The 18,979-nt window shown below is 34.8% G+C and overlaps 1 protein-coding gene across 14 annotated transcripts in view; it reads left to right on the top strand.

Moving 5' to 3' along the window:
• Positions 1-18,979, top strand: part of LOC110597363 (serpin B6-like) — a 312,873-nt gene that overhangs the window by 40,570 nt on the left and 253,324 nt on the right. For all 14 annotated transcript variants that reach the window (XM_078020459.1, XM_078020455.1, XM_078020452.1 and 11 more), the window contains exons 3-4: positions 2,755-2,788; positions 3,087-3,225. The gene's annotated coding sequence lies outside the window, so the exon portion shown is untranslated. The remainder of the gene's footprint in view (positions 1-2,754; positions 2,789-3,086; positions 3,226-18,979) is intronic.

Below are 18,979 nucleotides of genomic sequence, written 5' to 3'. Positions count from 1 at the left end.
ATACTATGAAATTATTATGTGAGGATTGAAAAATGCAGTTAAATTAAATAGTTAATAGCCAACTATGCCCCTTAGCTAGGAGGTTATAGAACGAAGTATCTGTACTCACTGAGCTATATTCCTTTTCCCTTTGTTTATTTTTTTTGGTATATTATTTGTTCACTATAATTCCTGGAATAGAGCCCAGGACTTTGAGCATACTAGGCGAGCCCGCTACCATGGTGCTACATCCCCAGACCTCCATTTGTGTTTGAACTTTAATATTTTCACCCAGCCTTTCCTCCAAAATTGTTTTTCCCAATTTCCCCTCCAATTTTCACTTGCATATATCAAGAAACAATTTCTTCCATACAACCTTACTTACCCTATTAGCAGTATTGGACCCCTTAGAAACCTCCTCTAGCACACTTTTTTCACCTGACTTTCAGGTTGTTACACATCCCCCTGGGTTTCCTCCCACATTTTGTAACCCTGCAGCCTGGTCTGTTTATTTGTTTCTCTAAATAGTCAGCTAATGGGTCTCCTTGTCTCTTTGTAAATTCTCTTTCCATTGATTCTTATCACAGTGGACTAGTTAGAACAAGTTAGATTGTTATTTCTCTGCTCACAGCATTCTAGTGGTCCCTTTTCTCTTGGACTTCATGTAAAAAATCTTCCTAATATGTACCAGATATGCCATTCTTCTCACCACACCAAGCCCACTGCCCCCCAAAGGCTCCACATCCTCTGCAGTGGCTTTGGCTAGGACAGATAGGATTGAGCCAGGGTGAGTGCTTCCACCATCAGGTCATCCAGGCGTGGGTAAGGCAGTTGCTTGGTCCCTCACATCCTGGTTGAGTCAGTGGGCAGTCATAGTGAGATCTCCAAGTGTCTGTCAGGCAGAGACCAAGACTTGTCCCAATGGTCCCCCAGCTCATCCTCTGGCTTGTTGTCTGAGGAGCCCAGAGGGCCTGGGTGAGCTTACTGGGTTCAGCTTCTCATCATGCTCTCAGTCAGTTAGTACTTTTTGTGTAAAGAAGAGAGAATAATGTAGTTTAGGACAGAAGAAGGGAATGCTCAGTAATATCAATGCTGCTGACAGTTTGACAAAGATGAAAACAAGTGACTTTAACATGGAATAGTTTAAATACATTGTCACCATGAAACCCGGACTTCAAATGATAATTGTAAGAAACTCCTTAGAGAATTTTTCTAGGAAAAATGGAAAAGTAAACAAAGACTAAAGAAGAAGTCAAATTAGAGAGTTAAAAAAATTTACAAGATTTCAGTGTATTTTATATGCCCTTAGAAATGATTCATTAGAGGACAGGATTATTCATTTAACTGAGTTTGCATATCTAATAGTAGAAAGCTTCATAGGGTTCCATTGAAGATTTATAGTAAATTGTCTTACAAATGTCTATGAATTATCTATACAATTCAGTTATAGAATTGTAAATTCTAATGGTCCTTAGAATTTCTATTTACTTGTACATATTCAATAGTAAGGGTGGTTATTCATTGAGATTTGGTTCAGATATTGGATATCCTAATGTAATTGAACATGCAAATGATGACCCCAAATTTCAACTATCATCGATAGATTTTTAAAAAATTATGTAGTAGAAAACATCCAAATATGAGGTCATATTCAAGACAGTGTAATCATGTCTTCTGCCTTGACAGTATCATCAGGCATCGCTATGATTTTTTTTAGAATACTCTAAAATATCAAGGGTATCAAAATAGTAAGTACGTAGAATCTGTGTGTTGTGTTTGTGTACAATAAGAAAGTAAAATATTGACCAAAGAATTCAGATTTTTTTTTTGGATTATGAAGTTTTAAAGTATCAGAACCTTGTTTGCTGGTTCCAACAATACAATTGAATATGCATTATGTGCTCTCTTAGTCGCATGCTTGAGTAAATCATTGACTAGATGAATGATGCACAATGATGAATTTGATGAGGAAAAAAATAAACCTTTAATTTATTGAAACTAGATTTCCAAAACTGCCAAGGTATATAGTCATTTTATATTTTAAATAATGGCAAAATACAGAAATTATTATTTACAATTATATCCAGATACAGAGTGATAATATAGATTGGTCTTTTATTATATTTCTTTCAAACACTTGATGAGGAACATTTCTTTCATAATTTGCCACTAATCAGATGCATGGATTTGGGGAAGTTATTTGGCCTTTCTTTGACTAGTTTCTTTTTTTATAAAATACCTAATGTTATCTACTTCAGAGGATTGTCGGGAGAATGAGAATTATACCAAGTTTGGCATATGTACATTGCTTAAAATTATGTACAGTCATTTCACTGTATGTCTTGAAGCAAGAATCTATAATTAATGCAACAGGGTTCCCCTCCTACAAGGATTTAAGTCATCTTTTACAAATGGGGTTTAGTAAGTTGTATGAGTTTTATTTTTTTGAAAATGACAGTAACAAAACACTATCACATTTCTATCAAATAAGGCCTGTGCTATTATTCATTTTGTTTTACTGTCATAAGGTGTGATCTAAATTTAATTATTTGTTTTGAGACTATTACTAGTAGTGCTCTTGATTTATTAATGCTGTTCTTTTTGTTTACACTTGAATCCCCATTGTGGAAAGTGATCATAAAATTTATGGGTATAAGAAGTAAATTAAAAATATAGAGAATTTATGCATAAAAATAATAGTCTTATTGCATTTTACATATTTGGTGTTTGTCTGAAAGAATATTATGTGTTTCATTCTTTCTTTTTCTCTTTTAGGCACACAGAGAAAACATCTAATGAAAAGAGCAAGGTATTGTTACACAAGATAATATTTTATTGATAAAGTGCATTATGAAAGTCAAAGTGATACAATACAAAAATATAAATTAAAAATATATTGTAAAAGTCAAAGTGAAAGAATAGAAAAATTTTTTGTTATGTACAGACTTTGAAAATGATTAAGATTAAATAACCATTGATAAAGGTTTTCTTTTGACAGAAATCAGTTCTTTGAAATACTACGTGTGGTAGATAATTGTCACCTGTATGTATTGAGTATATGTTATATGTATTTGGGGTACATTTTGATATTGGATTTTGTTTTATAGGTCAAAAAAGAAATAAACATTATAGAAGAACTTGATGAATCACAGCCAACTGTAATAGCCTCAACAGCTTTTCAAGTGACGTGCCCTAATTATAAGGATATTTGGGCATATGTTGGAAAACCAAGCAGGTCATATGAAGGTAGGACCTTTACATAATGATGTATACTATAGTAATAGATGCACACGTTACTTAGCACTTAATCATTGAACACTGATGTATTAGAGTATTATTCATTTCAGAAAGGTGCTTTGCATTAAAATATAATGAGAAGTGTGATACACTCTCATGTACACCCCTGGATCATCCCCACTGCACTTTTCTTTGTGAATGGCACCCCACTCCTTTTGTTGGCTCTGTTGCTCCCTTGGGCCTGAAGGATGATCAGATCAGCTTACCATTATCTCTCCTTGAATTCTGTAGTAACCTTAGATCTCCTTTCCCTGTTACACACTTCCTGAATCTATGTTCTTCTCTGCAACCAAGTCATATACTTTTTAAAAATTCAGTTCTGATATTGCTTACCCCTTCCTTAAAACCCAAGTATTACTTCTCTTTTCTATAAGATGAAAGACCTCAAGCCTCTAGCTTTCTCCTGTGTCTGGATCCCAATCACTAAGGTGTTTCTTCTTACAATACAGCTTTTTGTTTTCAAAAGATTTAATGAGGCATTATTGACATAAGGTAAACTGCACATATAAAAATGTGCAACTTGACAAGTTTTGACCTATATATTAAACACATGTTGAATCACCATAATCCAGATAGTTAAGAAATCCTGTAAAAGTCTTCACATGTCCCTTTATATGCCCTTAATAAGATACTGCCAAATTATTTTTCAACATATTTGTACCATTTTCCATGCTCATTAACATGGGTTAGTTAGGTGGTAATCATAGTCATGTAGGGTATGCTTGGAGAAGGTAGGTCACTTGGGTACACCCTGTTGAGTGGAACTCTTCACGGCTTCCTTGTGGGTGGCCACGTTCTGAACTGCATTCCTTTACCAAGTCTTTCTGCCATGATGTTCTGCCTCACCTTGGGCCCAGAGCTGTGGAGTCAGCTGTGTATGGACTGTGACTTCTGAAACCATGAGCTCCAAATACTTTTTCCCTTCTCTACATTGTTCAGGTCACTTTGTGTCACAGTGAGAAAAGCTAAATAAAACAATTCCCAGGCATTTAATTTTTGTTTGAATTTTAATGGGATAGTTTTCATGATTTCTTTCTTAGCAGAATTATGTTTCATGTACAGGAAAGCTGTTGATTAATGATTGTTGATCTTGTTACCAGCTGGGCTTTGCTGAATTCCTTATCAGCTCTAGTAGTCCTTTAGTGGAGGTTTTTTTTTTTTTTTGCGGGGGGTGGGGGGCGGCGGTTCTAGATATAGAATGATGTCAATAGCAAAAAGATAATTTGAATTCTTCTTTTCCTGTTAATAGCCCTATAATGTCCTTATCTTGCCTGATTTTCTGCCTTAGTTTCAAAAAGTATATAGAATAGGATTGATAAAATTAGACATCTTTTCTTTGATCCTGATTTTAGAGAAAATGCTTTCCATTTTTTTTCTACAGTATAATGTTGGCTTTGGTTTTGTGATATATAACCTTTATAATGTTGTAGTAAGTTTTCTCTATGCCTAGTTTCTCTAACATTTTTAATATGAGCAGGTGCTAAATTTTTATCAAAGCCTTTTCTGCATCTGTTGAGATATTCATATGATTTTCATCCTTCATTCTATTTATGAATTAAATTTTTTGATTTGCCTATGTTGAACCAACCTTACATTCCTGGGATAAAAGCAACTTTTTCATGGTATGTTAACTTTTTGATGTGTTTTTGAATGTCGTTTGCTAATATTTCTTTAAGGGTTTTTACATGTATGTTCATCAGGGATATTGTTCTGTAGCTTCTTTCCTGAATATGTCAGGATTATACTAGCTCCATAGATATTTGAGAGCATTCCCTTCCTTTAAGTTTTGTAGAAGAGGTTGACAAAGATTGGTGTTAGTTCTTCACTAAAGTTCTGTTAGAACTCAGGCAGGATTCTATCTGGTCCTGGATATTTCTTTGTTGGAAGGCTATTCATTACTGTTTCCATTTCATTACTTTATATTGATCTGTTTAGGGTTCTGATGTCTTCCTGGTGTAATTTTGGCAGGACATATATGTCTAGAAATTTGTCAAGGTTTCTAGATCTTCCAGTTTATTACAGTACAAACTTTAAAAATAGTTCCTAATAATCCTCTGAGTTTCAGAAATATTGTTAATGCTATCTCATTTTTCATCCACAAATTTATTGATTTGTCTCTTCTTTTGTCAGTTTGCCTAATGGTTTATTGACCTTATTTATCTTTTGAAAAAGCTGACTTTGTCTCATTGATCCTATGTAGTTTTCATTCTCAATTAATTTTAGTCTAATCTTGATTATTTCCTATATGCTACTTATTTGGGAATTAGTTTGTTCTTCCTTTTCTAAGACCTTGAAAGTTGGAACATTAGATTATTTATTTGGAAACTTTCTATTTTGTTAGTGAAAGCACTCAGTACTATGAATTTTTTCAAAGCCAACTTCACGATGTCCCAGAGATTTTGATATGTTGTATTTCTGTTCTGATTTGTTTCTAAATATTTCTTTGTTTATTCTTTCTTTTCTTTTATAATCTACTCAACTTTTAAAAGAGTATTTTGTTCTGTTTATGTGATCTCTCTTATTTTTCTTGCTATTGACTTCTAGTTTCATTTCATTATGATCTGATAGAATGCATAGTATTATATGAGTTTTTTTATATATTTGCAATGAATTACATTGTGATGTAGAATATGGTTTATTTTGAAAAAGGTTCCATGCACTGCTGGGAAGATAGTGAATTCAGCTATTTTGTGGTGAAATATTCTGTAGTTATTAGGTATATTCCAATTATACTATTATTTAGGTCGAAATGTCTATTTTTTACCCTTATATGTCCTGTCTATGGGTGACAAGGATGTTTTGAAATTCCCTAGTGTTATTATGATATTTAATGTTAAGAAGCATTGTTTTTTTATTTATTTAGGTATATATGACAACAGAATGTATTTTAATTAATTGTACACAATTGCAGCATGACTTTTCATTTCTCTGGTTGTACGTGATGTAGCATTGCACCATAGGTGCAGTCATACATGTACCTAGGGTGATGATGTCCATATCATATCCCCATGCCCCCTCACCTTCCCTTCCTCCCATTTGCCCAAAATTCTTCCATTTTTCCCATGCACCTTCCCACCCCCCATTAAGGATCAACATTCACTTATCAGAGGGAACATTCAGCCTTTGGTTTTTTAGGATTGCCTTTCTTTGCTTAGCATGATATCCTCCAAATTTCTTTATACATTCGTCTATTTAGGTTCATATCATAGTTGAGCTATTGTGAATTGAGTTGCTATAAATATTGATGTGGCTGCTTTACTATAGTATGCTGATTTAAAGAAGCATTGTTTTAATATAATTGGGTTCACTATCATTTGGGGTATACATACTTTCTATTGTTATATTTTCTTGTTGAATTGAAATTTTACTAGTATGTAAAGCATTCATTGTCTTTTGTGATTTTTGCTTCTAATCTGCTTTGACAGATGAGAATAGCTACTCCTTCTTTTTGGAATTTTCTAGTAGTTTACATTCAGTCTATGAGTGTCTGTCATGGTTCGAATATGAGGTGTCTCCCACAAGCTCATATGTGATACAGTGCAAGAAGGTTTAGAAGACAAGAGAAGTGATTGAGTCTTAACACAATCCATGATTTAATCCCCTGATTGGGATTAACTGTGTGGTAACTGAAAACTGGTAGGGTGGAGGACATGGAAATTGGGGAGTTGCTTTGGGTATATATTGGCATGCAGCAAGTGGACTCTTTCTGCTTCCTAATCATAACTTGAGCTTCCCTTCAAAACATTCTCCCACCATGATATTCAGCCTTGCCTCAATCCCCAAGGAATGGATCTGGCCTTCTATGGTCTAAAATTTCCAAAACTGTAAGCCCTTCAATAAACTCTTCCTCTTCTACAGTTGTGCTAGTCAGGTCATTTAGTCAGAGCAGCAAAAAAGCTGACTAACACAGTGGCTTTGCATATGAGATGAGTTTCTCACAAACAACATCAGTTGGATCTTGTTTTTCATTCTACCAATACGTGTCTTTTAATTGGGAAGTTGAGAACATTTACATCCAGAGTGAGTTATGGATAGAGGTTTGCTACTTTCTGCCTTTTTCTTTGCTATATTTTATTTAGTCTTGACTTCCAGTAGTTGATAGCTCTTCTATGTGACAACCCACAGAGTTCAAACCTGTGTATGAACAGGTCACCATGCTCTTTTGGATACTTGCTTACATTTATATCATTCCTTGTTTCAGATTGTTATAAAAAGTTAATTGTGTGCTGGGGATGTGGCTGAAGCGGTAGCGCACTAGCCTGGCAAGCGTGCAGCCCGGGTTCAATCCTCAGTACCACATACAAACAAAGATGTTGTGTCCGCCGAAAACTAAAAAAATAAATATTAAAAAATTCTCTCTCTCTCTCTCTCTCTCTCTCTCTCTCTTTCTCTTTCTCTTTCTCTCTCTCTCTCTTTCTCTCTCTCTCTTTAAAAAAAGTTAATTGGTATATGTAAAATGCTTAATTAAGTACAGTGCCTGGATTTATCATTTACCAATAGCTACAGTTATAAGAATTGACTGCAAAAATGTTGAAAAAAATAGAATACATGTAGAATAGTTTCAGAAATAGGGAACTTAAAGAACTTTTGGAAATTTCATCTGTCCAAATGTTTGTAGACCAAAGGCCCTTATTATGGATTGACTGGCTATATACATGAGGTATCAGTATCCTCCGAGTGCAAACTTTATTTATTAATTTATTTATTTTAGTTGTTGAAGGATCTTTTATTTTATTCATTTATTTATGTGTGGTGCCTAGGATTGAGCCCAGTGCCTCACACATGCAAGGCAAGTGCTCTATCAATTATCCACAAACCCAGCCCACAAATTTCATGCTTTAAAATCGTCAAAGTTCCTAATCACTTACCTGATGTCTTCAATATGTTGTAATTTAGAAAAACGCTCTTTCAGTTATTAAGTTATTTAAAGTTATAATTAGTCAGTTTGAAAAAACTACTGATTTTACTAAGTTGAATTTTGTTTCCTGTTACTTTGCTGAATTTGTTCTAATAGTCATTTGGTGAAGTCTGTAGGGTCTTTCAAGTATAAAATTATATACTCTGAAAAATTATAATTTAACTTTTTCCTTTCCTATTTGTATTCCATATATTTCATTCTCTTTCCTGATTGCTGTATCTAAAATTTAAAGTATCATATTAGTTAGTGATTGTGGCTATCCTCTGTTTTTCCTGATTTTAAAGAAAATTTGCTCAAATTTCCCCTGCATTGTATGATGATCACTAGGGCTTTGTTACATATAGTCCTTATTTTATTAAGATAAGATCCATCTACACCTAATTAGCTTGGTTCTCTTACCATGAACAAATGTTAAATTATACCAAAAGCACTTTCTGCACCTATTGAGATGCAGCTGTGATTTTTTTAATCCATGATTTTGTTTATGTGTTTTATTACATTTAGATCTCCTTATGTTGAACCATCCTTGTATTCCTTGTATAAAACTAAATTGATTTACAATGTGTTGTTAGATGCAATTTGTAACTATTTTATTATAGATTTTTACATCTATGCTCACTGAACATATTAGCCTAGTGTATTGTTTTGATGTGTGTGTATGTGTGTTCTTATCAGGTTTTTGTGACAAGGTAATACTGGCTTTATTGAATGAGTTTGAAAATGTTCCTTCCATTTTTATTATATAGAATATTTTGAAAAGCAATAATGTTAATTCTAGTTTAAATGTCTTTAAAAATTCATCAGTAAATATATCCAATACTATTGTGTGGGGGGGCGGGGTTAACATATTCTCAAACTGCTTAATATTTATTTTGGGGGGTTTTATTAAAGCCTCTCAATTCTATTTTGGTGGGTCTCATGTCTAAAAATTTGTTCATTTCTTTTATATTTTCCAACTTATTGAAATATAATATTTCAAAATAATTTCTAATGATCAACTGCATTTCAGTGGTTATCTGTTGCTGCATGCTTTATTTGGATATAGTTTCATAAATTTAGGTATTCTCTTTCTTTTTGTAAATTTGACTGATGATTTGTCAGTCTTATTTACCTTTTCAAATAGCTAACTTTTTTTTCTCATTGATCCTTTGCATTGTTTTTTAGTCATTTAATGAATTCTGATCTTTATTGTTTCCTTATGTTTACTAATTTAAGTGTTGATTTCTTCTTGATTTTCTAAGATCTTGAAATGTATCATTAGGCTATTTATTTATTTATATTATTTATTTTTTGTTTGATGCCAGGAATTGAACCCAGGGGCACTTAACCACTGAGCCACATCCCCAGCCCTTTTTAAATTTTATTTAGAGACAGGGTCTTGCTGAGTTCCTTAGTGCTTCACTAAGTTGCTGAGGCTGGATTGGAACTCTCGATTCTCCTGCCTCAGCCTCTTGAGCTGCTAGGATTACAGACATAAAAATCTCTAATTTTTTAAAAATTAAGGCACTCATAGTCATAATCTGCCTTTTAAACAAAGACTTTCTCTTTGTTTAAAAGTATATCATTCAATTTCATATATTTTACAGTTTCTATTTTTTTTCTTACTGTTTTCAGTTTTATTCTATTATGGTTCAACCTGATGCAAGAAATGATTTGATCACTTTTTTTTAAGATTTGCTTTTCTAATCGGATAATTTAACTTTTTATACTATATCTTTTTCTAAGTTCCATACGCTGATAAAAAGAGTGTGTATACTGGAGTTTGTGCATGGTATTATAGTTTAGATGTGAGGGGTCCCCCAAAAGCTCATGTGTGAGACAATGCAAGAAGGTTTAGAAGTGAAATGATTGGGTTATGAGAGCCTTAACCAATCAGTAAATTAGTGCCCTGATAGGGATTCACTGAGTGGTGACTGTTGGCTGGTAGGGTTTGATGGGGGAAGCTGGTCACTGGCAGTGTGCCTTTGGGTGTATATATTTTATTCTTCATGAATGGAGCGCTCTCTCTGCTTCCTGGTGTGATGGTCTTGAGCTGCTTCCCACTGCTACATTCTTTCACCACAATATTCTGCCTCACCTTGGCCAAGGAATGGAGCTGGCTATTTATGGACTGGGATGTCTGAAACTATAAGGCCCCCAAATAAACTTTTCCCCTTCCAAAAGTTTTCTTTTACTCACAGCAGTGGAAAGGGTGACTAAAACACATGGAATATTCTATATAGCCATCTGTTAAGTCCATTTGATCTATAGTGTAATTTAACTCTCTTGCTAGTTACTGATTCATCTGTTGTACTGAAGTTACCTGTACTAACTTTATTGGGGTCTGTTTCTCCCTTTATCTCTTGTGGTGTTTGTTTTATGAAACTGGATGACAAGGGAATGATTTCCCCTTAGGGAAATCTCAGTGAGGAGGAGCCATTGATTATAGTTCAGGACTATGCCAATCAAAACAAAGCATAAGTCCTGCTTTTATTCAGACCATGTCGCTTGACAAGGTTGAAGCACAAAAATATTGGAGATAAAAAAAATTGCAGTTCTAAGACAATATTGCTGAATTATATGTAAGTACTTATTGAGATTAAACCAGATGAAAAAAGCAGGATGCAAAGCATAAAGACCACATATCTAGGGGTTGGTTTTTTTAAGGTAGAAGGATAGAAAATTAGGAAGGAAAGGAAGATTTTAGAGATTGCATTTTAGGTGGCTTCATTATGTTTTTATTCAAACCAAAGGAAAACCTATTACTCATTAAGATATTATTGGAAGCATAGGGAAAGGGGACAGTTGGGCTATTTTGCCAGCTAGTCAATTTTTCTTTTAATAATTACCAGGAAGGGGACATGCTTGTTGCATTGGTATTAAGTGTTCAAATTGGTATTAAGTGTTCAAAAGATAGATAATTTTTGTGGGGGTGTTAGTTCTGAGGATTGAACTCATGGTCTTGGGCATGCTGGGAATACAGTATTTTTTAGGAAGCCACGTCCTCATCTTTGAAAGATCTAATGTTTTCTTTAAATTTTTTTTTTTACTTGTAGATGGACACAAAATCTTTGTTTTATTTATTTATTTTATGTGGTGCTTGCTAAGGATCGAACCCAGTGCCTCATGCATGCAAGGCAAGTGCTCAACCACTAAGCTACAACCCCAGCCCAGAGAACTAATATTTTGATGAGATAGTCATTTCATGAAAATTCTTGAAAGACTAATAAGATATACCAAAGTACTCATTTTCTAATCAGAATATTTTAAGGAGTTTTGAATACCCAAGTTGTTCCTTAAGCATGATAATTTTTGTTTTTGTAATACATTAAATCATCATCATCATCATCATCATCATCATCATCATCATTATTTGGTACCATCATATGCTTACCCACTGAGCCTCATCCCCAGCCCTCTTTTGTATTCTAGTTAGAGATAGGTTGTACTGAGTTGCTTTGAGCCTTGCTAAGTGGCTGAGGCTGGCTTGAAACTCACAATCCTCCTGCCTCTGCCTCTTGTGCTGCTGAGATTACAGGTGTATGCCACCATGTGGGGCTCCTGTCTTATTTGTGGTCATTGGAGCCAAAATTTCACTTTTGGAAACTTACCTGAATATTTTATGAAACCTATATTTTTAGTGTTCTTCAGTACATTTCAATTGTGTGACTGTACAAACCACAAAGGAGCAAAAAATAAAGTAATAATTGTCAAATTAAGCACAGTGATTCAGCTTCATACTAATTCAGCAGGAATGTATGTTTGGTTTTGTCCCATACATTCTGATTATATCCCTTTTATTTTTAGTATCATGAGATACATGCTTACTGGGAGGTTAAGTGCACTTGTTACTTTTATTGAATTATTAACTGCATGTTGTGTATATTCATATTTAACAACTTCTTTCCAAAGCCATACAGACTACCACTGAAGTGAAAGCTGGAGAGATGAATGGTGCAAGGATACTTAAATGAGGTAAAATTTTCAATACAGGTTCCTATAACTAATCTTTTTTCCCCAAAATTTGGAAGATTAAACACATACACAGAGAAAAAGCAATGACTATGTTAGCATCCATCTTTTAACAAAAAGAAATTTATAAGCAATATGTTTTTAAACTATAATCTTTGTCTCAGTAATTTTTATGTTTAGTTTCCCCAATTGGAATTATGACTCATTTCAAAGATTCACTTTATTATTAGGTTGTAAGTTTTTTGCAATGTTTTAATATCTTTAGTGGAGATCTGGACAGCTGAGCACAAGTATAATCCCAGTATCTTAGAGATTAAGACAAAAATGTTGCTGGAGCCCAGGTGCTCAAGTCAAGACTGGAAAACATGAATAACACATCTCTGAAAAAAATAATTTTACTTCTAGTATGACAACCATTCTTGTGAGTAATTGCATTGAATATATGTTTTACTTTCTGTAATACCATATGTAGTTCCCTTAATAAATAATGTAATCAAGATTGTTGTAAAAAAATCAGACAACATATTGAAACCAAAGTTTTCAGGTGAAACTCAATTCCATGCTTTTCTGGTGGCTGGTTAGACTGGAATTTCTCTGCTCTGCTTTCAGGTGGAGTCTGTGTAAGTTGCAGTCTTCTGCAGCTAAGAAGTGTTGCAACTCTTAATGGTGGGCAAGACCCTTCTGTGTTGCAGAAGAGCCCAGCAGCTCACCATCAGTTTTTTCTTATTGCTCAGTTCTTGACCTGTGAATTTGAAGAATAAAACCCACAGACCAGGATGGATGAGTGAAAGAATAGGATTTATTGAAGAATAGTGACAGGAGCAGAACTCTTGCAATGTGAGAGGGTCCTGATAGCAAAATCTTCATCTAAGTATGCTGGTCTATGGCTTTATATAGCACTGGGGTCACTGCTGTTGGTCCAAAATTATGCTAATCAGTGTTTCAAGAAAGTAAGAAGGCTACTAGTACAAACTTATGCTAATAAAGTTTTGGAAAAGTGCTAACACGATTGGTCAACTTCGAGTCCAACTTTCATTCCTTTTTATCCCACCTCCATTTTCTCATCACAAGTCAGGAAGCAGGAGGTTGAGGTAATTGAATGGTTCATACTTGCAGATTCTGGGATACAGCACCACATGAAACAGGGTTCTGCAACAGGCATCCAGGCTGTGCCAAAAGATGGCCACCACCTGATTTCTTGGCATGCTTTGGCTCACAGCACCTCCATCTGCACACCTGCATGAAGTGATCCATGTAGCCATAAGCTGTGCTCACCCTGGTGCTCTGACCCACCCAGTCTGCCACTCTACAATTGCACCCCTCTGCTGTAACTTCATGGAAGACCAATAAGCCAGCTCTTTCTTGGCAGCCAGGTAGCCCTGTCAATGATATTATATATAATTCAGTTTTCCCATCACTTTAAATTCAGTATTATATTTTGTAGAGAACCAAAAATTATTTTTTAAAGCAGTGGTTATGAATGGCAAATTCAAAGTTACTTACGTGTACTACTGATGTATTTCCTTGTTTTTTTTATATTATTTCCTCTTGAATTTTTTTTTTTCATTTCTGTTGTTGAAATAAAAACCAGGTATTTTTCATGGTAAGTGATTCTACCACAGAGATTCTCCTTAGTGTTGACAAATCTGGTGGATTCTAGTATCTGTATATTCCAAACAAAATACCTAGCTGCCTTTTCCTCTGGCATTACCCCTCATCCCTGTATCTTTAGCCAAATACAGACCCCCTTTAATAGTTTCCTTCCCCTCTTGCTACTGTAGCCTTTTATACTCCCATCCTTTATTTCCCTTTAGCTGGAAACACCATTCTTTAAGTCTCAGCTAATACATTGCTTCTAGAAAAATCATTTCTGACACCATGTGTCTCCATTGACACTTAACCAGGAGCTGAACAAAATAATTATGATGTCATAAAAGAGAGGCAGTTTACACAAAGGTGACAATTTTTGTACACTTTTATTGTTGTGACCAGAAAAACTGACAAGAACAATGTAAAGGAAGAAAGTTTATTTAGGTTTTGTATTTTAAGAAGTTTCCTTCAGTGGTCATCTGATTCCATAGCTCTGGACCCAAGGGAGGAAGGCATGGCAGAGGAAATCAACTCAGGACATGAAATAAAAAAGCAGAGATAAAGTTATGCTCACCAGGGGTGAAACACAAATCTCATGAGCATGGCCTTTAGCTATAGCCTGTCGACCTACAGTTAACTGCCCAGTTCATCCATGAATGATTAAATCACTGAATAAGTTACAACTCTCACAATCTGATTATTTCACTCTGAAAATTCTTACATTGTCTCAAATATGTACTTTTAGGGGACATCTCATACCTAAACTATGACATTAAAAACTAGCCCCAAGTGGCGGATCCAAGATGGCAGAGTAGAGGAGATACCATTTCTGGCTGCTCTGTGCATGAATCTGAGAAAACTATCAGGCAGCTTCTCCATGGGGTCTCACCTTGACGAAATACAACATCTCAGAGTGTGTGACAGGACCCTATACAGCAGATTTTCCCAGAATCCACCAGGGCTGCGATCACCAGCAGAACTCAGAGCCTCTGTGTTTGGTAAGAATCCAGACTTCCCTCTCAAAGCTCACAGTTTAAGCACCCACAGGACTCTTAAGCAGTGGAGCAAAAACACCAAATCAGCACCTGGGCAGAGCAGCAGAACTCCAGACTAGGCTCTGCTCCCTCACAGGTCACCATACCACATTCTAACCACAGTACAAAGACATCCCAGCTCCCCTCCCCCCCCCCCACATCACCAGACACCCTGATGGGAAAACAGATGGACTCCATCTTGGAAAATCTTTCTTGCCATCTTTTGGTGAGTGTGGCTATCAGCGTGGATCTTTGACTGAACAGGTACCTGGTTTCTAACTCCCCCTTGCCCCAATTGTGATAACCAGGTACAGTGACTATCCAGCACAAAAACAACTCTCAGTTGAACAGGAGTGCAGTGCAACAAGGGCATTACCCATCTGGTGCAATCCAGGGGTCAGAGGTCCTGCAGCTGAGACCTGATAAGCAACCGAGGGAAGGGGTCTAAAAACCCAGAGCAATTCAGAGTGACCAACATTAGGGAAGCTCCAGACAAGAGAGGGAGAGCTCTAGTCTTCTCACATTGGTTACTTACACCACCCTGAGGGCAGAGACTCAAGCTTGGAATACACAACTCCACCTACTGGAAGAGAAAAGAAGAAAATGGGACTGTAAGAGTATTTTTGTTGTTGTTGTTTGTTTTTTTGTGTGGTATTTTGTTTGTTTGTTTTCTTCTCTTCCACTTTATCCCCTTCCATTCTCCTCTACCCTTCTTCCTCTGGCCCTCACAACCCCAACATATGTGAAAGCAAGAAATTTGCATATAATAGAATTTTAAGAAATGAGACACCAGAATAATATAATATAGAGAAATTGCATAAGCCCCCCCATTTTCTCTCTCTCTTTTTTCTCTTTCTTTATTTCCTTTTTATTTTTCTTCCTCCCTCTCTTCCTCTTTCAAACTCCTAATTTTTACTATTTTTACTTCAAGTAATTTTTTAAATACATATATGTGTTTGTTTTTATGCATTCTACTGTCCTCCCATGTACTTGTGTGCCCTACATGACCTCCTGTCTATTCCCTTGGTACTAACCAACTTTATTAGAGTTCTCCTCCAAATTTCCTATGTTATATTAACCACATACCCTCACATCTTTCCTCCTTAACATAACATAATACATCTGACCCCCAGTTCTCTATCTGCCACCAGAAATGGTACAACTTTTATGAAACTACTGATTATATTTTAAATAATAATTGAATCCAACATTTCTAGACATTGAGACTAACTATAAATGTCCTAATAATAATTATTTACTCACAGGTGATGTATTGTTGGTTTTGGGGACTGTCAACATTCTCCTTCCCCACATACACACACACACACACACACAAAATAGGATCTTGACTGTATACAAGAGCACTACAAATCTATAGGGTAAAAACAATAACACACCAATCCCACAGAGTGGGAAAAAACCACAAGCACCATGAAAAGAAAAAGGGAAGAAAGTACCACAAACAATTCAAGACAACACACATGAGAAGAATTAACAGAAATAGCAGAAAAAATGACAGAGAAAGATTTCAGGATTTACATGAATGAGATGTTTTGGAATCCCAAACAATACATCAGAAAACAATACAGATAGTGAAAGATCACTTTGACAATGAGGTACATAAACAAATCCAAGAAGCAAAAGATCACCTCTACAGGGAGATAGAGGTTATAAAAAACAAACAAACAGAAATCCTTGAAATAAAAGAAATAATAAACCAAATTAAAAACATAAATGAAAGCATCACCAGCAGAGTAGACAACTTAGAAGATAGGACATCAGACAATGAAGACAAAGTATATAATCTTGAAAAGAACTTAGTATAGCGAAAATGATAAGAAACCACGAGCAGAACATCCAAGAAATATGAGATAGCATAAAAAGACCAAATTTATGAGTTATTGGGATAGAGAAAGGCATAGAGGAATGAGAAATCTGTTCAATTAAATAGTATCAGAAAACCTTCCAGACATGAAGAATGAAGTGGAAATTCAAATTGAAGAAACCTACAGGATGCCAAATGTGCAAAAGCACAATGGATCTACATCAAGACACATCATAATAAAAATGCCCAAGATACAGAATAAGGAGAGAATTTTAAAAGCCACAAGAGAAGGAATCAGGTTATATATAGGGGTAAACAAATTAGGATAACAGCAGATTTTTCAACACAGACCCTAAAAGCTAGAAGATCCTGGAACAACACATTTCAAACTCTGAAAGATAATGGGTTTCAGCCAATAATCTTGTATCCACCAAAACTAAGCTTCAGATTTCAAGATGAAATAAAAACTTTCCACTATAAACAAAAGTTAAAATAATTTATAGCTAGAAAACTGGCACAACAAACATCTTTGGCAAAATATTTCATGAAGAGGAAATGTAAAACAATAAAGATAACCAACAGAGGGAGGTAGTACACTAAAAGAAAAACTAATCAAAGATGAAAACCAAGTCAAGTTAAATAACAAATATATATATATATATTTATTATATATATATGGCTGGAAATACAAACCATGTCTCAATAGAAACCCTAAATGTTAATGAATTAAACTCACCAATTAAAAGACATAGGCTAGCAGGTTGGATTTTTAAAAATTCAACAATATTCTGCCTAGAGGAGACTCATTTGATAGGAAAAGACATACTCAGACTGAAGGTGAAAGGTTGGGAAAAATCATACCACTCACATCTACTGCAGAATCAAGCAGGGTCTCCATATTCATATCAAATAAAGTAGACTTCAAGCCAAAGTTAATTAAAAGGGATAAAGATGGACATTTCATACTGCCCAAGGAAACCACACACCAACAAGACATAACAATCATAAATATATATGCCCCAAACAATGGTGTGGCTATGTTCATGAAACAAACTTTTCTCAAGTTCAAGAGTCAAATTGACCACAACCAAATAATGTTGGGTGACTTTAACACACCTCTCACCATTGGACAGATCTTCCAAACAAACGTTGAATAAAAAAATCTATAGAACTCAATAACACAATTGATAACTTAGACTTAACTGAAATATATAAAACCAGCACCAAGTGGATACACTTTCTTCTCAGCAGCACATGGATCCTTCTCAAAAATAGACCATATGTTATGCCACAGGGCAACTCTTAGCAAATACAAAGGAGTAGAGACACTACCATGCATTTTATCAGATCATAATGGAATGAAATTGGAAATCAACAAAAAATAAAAAAATTCCACATCACATGAAGAATGAACAATATGCTACTGAATGAACATGGGTTACAGAAGACATCAAGGAAGAGATTTAAAAATTCTTAGAGGTAAAAGAGAATACAGACATAACATATTGAAAAAAGTCAACAAATAAGTGACCTCCCACTACATCTCAAGGCCCTAGAAAAAGAAGAACAAATCAGCAGCAAAAGCAGTAGAAGGCAAGAAATAATTAAATTTTGGAGTTGAAATCAATGAAATCAAAACAAAAGAAACACTTGAAAAAAACAGACAAAACTAAAAATTTTCTTTGAAAAAATAAATAAAATTGACAGACTCTTATTCATGCTAATGAAAAGAAGGAGAGAGAGAACTCAAATTACCAGCATACATGATGAAAAAAGCAATATCACAAGAAAAACTACAGAAATACAGAAGATAATTAGAAATTATTTGGAAATATTATACTATAATAAAATACAAGACAGCGAAGGCATCGATAAATTTTTAAGTCATATGATTTGCCCAGATTGAGTCAAAAAGATATACACAACTTAAATAGACCAATATCAAGTGAGGAAATAAAAGAAGCCATCAAAAGACTACAAACCAAGAAAAGTACATGACCAGAGAGATACACAACTGAGTTCTACAAGACCTTTAAAGAAGAACTAATACCAATACTCTTCAATTTATTTTAGGAAATAGAAAAAGAGGGAGTAATGCCAAACTCATTCTATGAGGCTAATATCACCCTAATTTCAAAACCAGACAAAGATACTTCAAAGAAAGAAAACTTCAGACCAATATCTCTAATGAACATACATTCAAAAATCCTCAATAAAATTCTGGTAAGTCAAATACAAAAACATATCAAAAATACTGTGCACCATGATCAACTAGGATTCATCCCAGGGATGCAAAGTTGGTGCAACATAAGAAAATCAATACATGTAATTCATCACATCAATAGACTTAAAGATAAGTGTCATATGATCATCTTGATAAACACA

This window comes from Ictidomys tridecemlineatus, chromosome 8 (genome assembly GCF_052094955.1).
Source record: "Ictidomys tridecemlineatus isolate mIctTri1 chromosome 8, mIctTri1.hap1, whole genome shotgun sequence".
NCBI lineage: Eukaryota > Metazoa > Chordata > Mammalia > Rodentia > Sciuridae > Ictidomys > Ictidomys tridecemlineatus.
The sequence above is the reverse complement of the archived record's forward strand: the minus strand, read 5'-3'. Positions and strand labels throughout refer to the sequence as shown.